This window comes from Desmodus rotundus, chromosome 13, assembly GCF_022682495.2.
Source record: "Desmodus rotundus isolate HL8 chromosome 13, HLdesRot8A.1, whole genome shotgun sequence".
Classification (NCBI taxonomy): Eukaryota; Metazoa; Chordata; class Mammalia; order Chiroptera; family Phyllostomidae; genus Desmodus; species Desmodus rotundus.
The window spans coordinates 51,886,860-51,892,956 of NC_071399.1; the positions used below are offsets into that span (position 1 = coordinate 51,886,860).

Consider the following 6,097-nt stretch of genomic DNA (forward strand, 5'->3'; position numbering starts at 1 on the left):
TATGCTTCTACCTAGCATTCATTTGAGTTTTCAATAGGATCAATAGAATCTGTGTGTGGTGGTGATAGCAGTAGGATTCAGATGAATTCAGTTCATGTTGTCCAAGGAACTTGAGTGATCTTTTTAAAATGAAATAGATCTTGTCACTCCTCAAATTAAAGTCTACTGATGATTTGCTATTGCATTTAGATAAATAAACTTCAAGCTCCTTATTTTGGCTTAAAATACTCTATATTAGTTGGCTCCTATTTCCCTTTGTAACCAGAACTCATGGTATGTTTCCCCTCACTCAAACCAATCTTTTCTCTTGCCGTATAGTCACTGTCCTAACTGTTGCTTCTGTCTGGAAGCAACAGTTTCTTCTAGGCTTCTGTCTAGGGCTGGTCCCTAGATCTTGGCATGGACATCTCCATCCAGATCCTCCAGATGACAGAATTGTCACCATCCTTAAAAAATTGTTTCCCTGATGTCTCCTTCCCTCTTGTACCACCCTGTTTCATAGTCATCATGACACTTAGCACTATGTTAACTATTATTTTTAACTTACATTTTTATTTTTTTCTTTATTGTTTATTTTGGAAGCCAGTCAAATAGTGATTGCTGATGGAGAAGGAAAAAAAATAATCAAGGATGAATCCCAGATCTGGGGTTTGAGCAAGTGAGTAGATACCTTTGAGAGAAATAGGTATGGGGAGAAAATCAAGAGTTCTGTATTAAAAATGCTGATGTTTGAGATTCCTATTCCTCATCCTAGTGGATAAATCAATCAAGAAGTTGGTAAAGAAGTCTGGAACTCAAGCACAAGTAGGGGATAAAGATATAAGTTTGAGCATTATTAGCATATAAACAATATTTAAAGCCTTATGAGCAGCTGTAGTACCCAGGGGAATAGTCAATGTTGCTAGAAAAGAGGAGGTAACATGTTTTTGAAACATTCACCAGTGTGGTGTCATTAGATGTACAAAATGTAATGCCATTGAACAAGTATGTACAAAACAAGGGAGGGCCTCTTCACTGAGGAAATTAAGCAGCATGATCAAAACTTTATTTAATAGCTTGACTCGCTCCTTTTAGTCAGAGGTTTCATATATGGAATCTCCTGGTTATAGAATGAACAGGCTGTCTATCTACTTTGGCTTCCTTGAGCTACAGATCACAATTTCATATTTATTTAGTTATTTATTTATAAAGCTTTTAAATTTATTTTTAGACAGAGGGGAAGGAAGGGAGAAAAAGAGGGAAAGAAATATCAATGTGTGGTTGCCTCTTGTGCACCCCCCACTGGGGACCTGGCCTACAACCCAGGCATGTGCCTTGACTGGGAATCAAACTAGTGACCCTTTGGTTCACAGGTCAGCACTCAATCCACTGAGCCACACCAGCCATAACACACCATTTCATTTTTAAATTTAACTTATATACAGTTCTTCTTGTCTTCTGGACATATTTAGGCTATGAAAGGTTTGCCTAGAGATATGAATTGTTTATGCAGATGGTATGGCCACAACTGTGCAATATGTTCATGTCCTTACTTTATGATTTCAGTCTAAACCAAATTAAAGGTTTATAATCACCCTTGTTCACTAAGTAATGATAGATATTTTTAATTGATCTTTTGTCAAGAATAGGGGTGTAGTTCCAAGTGAGATGCATTTTCTGTAATGCATGTAGTGCCCCATCATGAAATAGCTATTGTCTTTGTCATGGGCAGACCAAAAATTAAACAATAAAAAATACTTTTTTACATGACATTTCATTTTTGAATAACCAGCAACCCAAATTCTCAGGCATTGGGATTAATATATTTATCTCCACAGGTATCCAGAAATGAAATAAAATATCATCAAAAGCAGTGGACACACTTCACGGCTATTATACCCCAAACTTTCCTCCAGTAACATAGTTTATTAACATTAAATGAAAAACCAAAACCTGCACGATGTTGTTCAAGCAGCTTTAATGGGCTTTAGGACAGGGCACACCCCTGACAATTCTTTTGTAGATATTTTATTATGCACAAGACAGTTGTTCAAAGAATATTATACTATTTTCCTCATCTTTTTGGTGCATATTAAATCAATTAAATCCAACTTACAAATTCTGCTTAAAATCTCTGAGACAATAGCTTTTTTTCCTATTTGTAGGTGCAATATATAGTTTTTGAAAATATTTTCCCTCTTACTGAATCATCCTCTCCTTTCTTATCTAGTTCATTTAACAAATATTTATTTATATGCTGTGTTACTGTATCCATTCTTAGGGAGACTACTATAAGCAAGATAATCAAGCTCTCTAGGCCCTATGGAGTTTTAATTTAGCCAGATTGTTAGATAAAACAAAACAACAGCAACAAAAATAGCTTCTCATACTTATTATTAAATGTTTACTATTTGTTAGATACTCTTCTAGGTGAAATCATGTGTTAAATCACTTAATCATTACAATAATATATGAGGTTTTATAGTAAGGTAATTTCTATTATTATCCCTATTGCATAGAAAAGGAAACTGAGGCACAGGGAAGTTTGAAGTAGCTTGGCCAAGGTTACACAGCTAGGAAGTGGTACAACAATACAAGGTGATGAATGTTACGATATGGGAAGTTCAGGGTATTGAGGAAACAGGAAGTGGAGGCTCCCAACCTGGTGTCTTAGTCAGCAGGGACTGCTGTAACAAAATCCTAGAGACTGAGTTCCTTAAACAATAAGCATTTATCATTGTGTTCTCACATGGTGGGGAGAGAGAGAGAGCAAGATCTCTGCTGTCTGTTTGTACAAGGGCACAAATCCTGTCATGAGGGTGCCCTCCTCACGATCTCATCTAAACCCAGTTATCTCCCAATGGCTCCAACTCCAACTAACATCACATTGGAGATTTTGGCTTTAACATATGAATTTGGGGAGGGACATAATTCAGTCTAGAGCCCCTGGTTTTAGAAGTTTTCCAGGTCAAGGAGTATAGGCCCATTTCTAGATCAGAAATAATATCTAATTCACTAATTAATATATATATGAAACACATATATTAGTGATTATATATAGTATATATAATATATATTAAACATATATATATATAGTAGATCCCACCAGCATCGCAATAGATTATTATATGACCATGAGCTTTTTAAGGCCTTTAAGTCTTGGTTTTCTCATCAATAAGTTGAGAAGAGCATTGTGTTGCTATTGTACTTACATATATACATCATTTCTAGATGAGATTAGTGCATATCTTTATAAATGGTGTATATTTCTATAAATAAATAGTGAGATGTGCACATCAGCGTTTAAGGGATGAGTGAATCTTTTTTGACATGTTATATGTGCAGCACTTTTTAAAGTAGTCTCACAAGCACCCTGTAAAGTAGATATATGTTATCATTGCAGATGAGGTATTATTTTTATTCTCATTTTTACATGTGCAGAAACTGAGGCTAAGAGGTCAAGTTTCTTCTCCAGGGTCATGCAGTTGTATGCAGCCAAGCCAAGATAAGGCGTAAACCACAGACCTCTGATTCCTTGGTCACCGCTTTTCAGCTGCCTGATACTTGGGCTCTGAAAAAGATATTCATTCTCTGTTGTATGCTCAGCTGACATTCATTTCGTTTCCTTGCCATCCGTGACTACAGCACAGCGGCGAGAGTTTCAGTACATTTCTGAAGTATTGATTTCCAGTCAGCCCCATTCCGAGTACTACCACACACCCATTTCTATTTGCCTCACTGAAGCACACCACACAATGCTACTGAAAGCTCCTGGTTTGTTCTTCCTCAGCTAATGTACAGAATTGCATAGTTTTACTGCAGCTACTAGGGCTAGTGCTAGGGAAACAGGTCTAAGTTTCAGAAATGTGAGCAGATTTTGCTATTTTTATAATAATCTGCTTTATATATGTAGAAATACATGCATTTATATTATTTCACATAAGTCCATACATTGTGTCATATTATAATGCCTTTTTTGAGTGAAATATTTTTCTTTAATTATCTCCTTCCCCACTCATAACACTCTCCACCCCAAGCTAGTCCATGTTTATAACCTAGCATGTACCCTTCCAAATAATTCTCAATGCTCATTAACTCACATGTAAATATATAAAATTATATATATGTGTTATATATGTGTATATATATGTATATGAGAGGGTACCCCCCAAAAAAAACAGAGTTATCTTCTGGAGGGCAGACTCCTTGTAGTACAGGCTTCCTCTGTTAGGTGAGTGTTTTAGCAACCTATCTGTATCAGTGTACCAACTGGCTTCTTGAGAGCTGCATTCAGCTTCAGTGAATTTTTTTAAGACTCTTTCTATGAGTTTGCCAACTTAATGATGGATGATTTACAAGCACACCTGCCCACACCGTGCTGACTGTTCATCAGTTTTTGACCAAAAATGGCATGACCCCATGCCCCACCCTCCCTATTCACCTGATCTTGCCCTGAAAGACTGTTTTTTGTTTCCCTGGGTGAAAAAATTTCTCAAAGGGAAATGTTTTGTTAATGTGGAAGAGGTGAAATAAAAAATGGCAGAAGCATTAAACGTTATCAAAATCAGTGAGTTTAAAAACTGTTTTTGAGCAGTGGAAAAATCATCTCAATAGGTGGAGAGTACTTTGAAGGTGACTGAAGTATAAACATGTAAAAATGAATACACAATTTTTTATAAATAAATTCCTTTTTTTGGTCCATCATGTCTATGTGTGTGTGTCTGTGTGTATTTTACAAAAGCAAACTATTGTTTTACAAAACTGGGTTCATATTATTATTGTTAGGCAGTATATACTTTACTTCATCTTGTTTTTTTCACTCAACAAGAAATCAGGAGAGTTGCTCCAGGTTAACTGGCAGAACGCTAATATATTACTTTATTATTTTTAAGTTAAAATGGAAAATTTAAAACATATGTGAAGATGAAGAAAATAATATCATGAATCCCTATTAACCATCACCTGACTTCAACAGTCATTGGTATTTTTTCAATCTTCTTTCATCTATTCTGCCCGACTTTAAAAATTTTTTATCTATTTTTTGCTGGAGTATTTCTTTTTAAAGATTTTATTTATTTATTTTTGGAGAGGGGAAGGGAGAGAGAAAGAGAGGGAGAGAAACATCAATAGGTTGACTTCCATACGCACTAGGTATGTGCCCTGATCAGGAACCAAATGGGTGACCTTTCGCTTTGTCACCAACTGAGCCACACTGCCCAGGGCTGCTGGAGTATTGTTTTAAACAAGTTTTTTTAAACAACAAGACACTTGACTTGAAGGAAAAACTGTCTAGAATTAATTTCTTTTAGAGTAATTTATCTATACTTAAAGACAGGTTGCCCTCCATGTAACAACTACATACAAAAAATATAAAATTGTCTCTGGTTTTTCAATGATAAAGGAAAAACATTAATATCCTCCAGTGGAAAAGGAGGATTTGGTACCCCTTTTGTGAAGCAGCAGCTGGGGAGACTCTGGTGCTTGCCATGGCCTTCAAAAAACCTACCGGGTAAGTCAAGACTGAGGACAATAATCCTATTAAAGGTGGCGGGCAGGATGGTTCTGTGGTGAAGATTAAGATTAAGTGGCACACACCACTTAGTAAACTAGTGAGAGCCTATTGTGAATGACAGAGTTTGTCAATGAGGTATATCAGATTCAGATTTGACAGCAGCCAATCAATGAAACAGACACACCTGCACAGTTGGAAATGGAGGATGAAGATACAGTTAATGTGTTCAGGCAGCAGACAGGAAGTGTCTACTAAAAGGGGAACCTGCTACTTTAGTCCAGAACTTGGTTCCTCCAGACCAAAAAGACATTCATTCTCAGTTAGAAAACTGCCATTTGGTTCCACCGCATCCTGACTACTACAGTACAGTTTTCTCTATCCTTTCATTTCCCCTTCTCCATTCTTTTTTTGTATGTTAATTAACTGATGCATTGTACCAGCATTGGCATTTTTTAAACTAAATGGCCAGTGATATGTTTTGATAGACATCAAATGGAGATAGGATGGGGAAAAATATTGCTTCTATGAAAATACCCTCTTTCTCCATTGTTGGCATGTTCGTTTAGCTCTTATCTTTATTTTCCAATAAGTTATTTTGTTTGCTGG

At 36.2% G+C, this 6,097-nt stretch overlaps 1 pseudogene; it reads left to right on the top strand.

Annotated features, from left to right (window-relative positions):
* The first annotated feature begins 5,465 nt into the window (after positions 1-5,465).
* On the top strand, positions 5,466-5,746 carry LOC112311136 (small ubiquitin-related modifier 2 pseudogene; annotated as a pseudogene).
* The last annotated feature ends 351 nt before the right edge of the window (positions 5,747-6,097 follow it).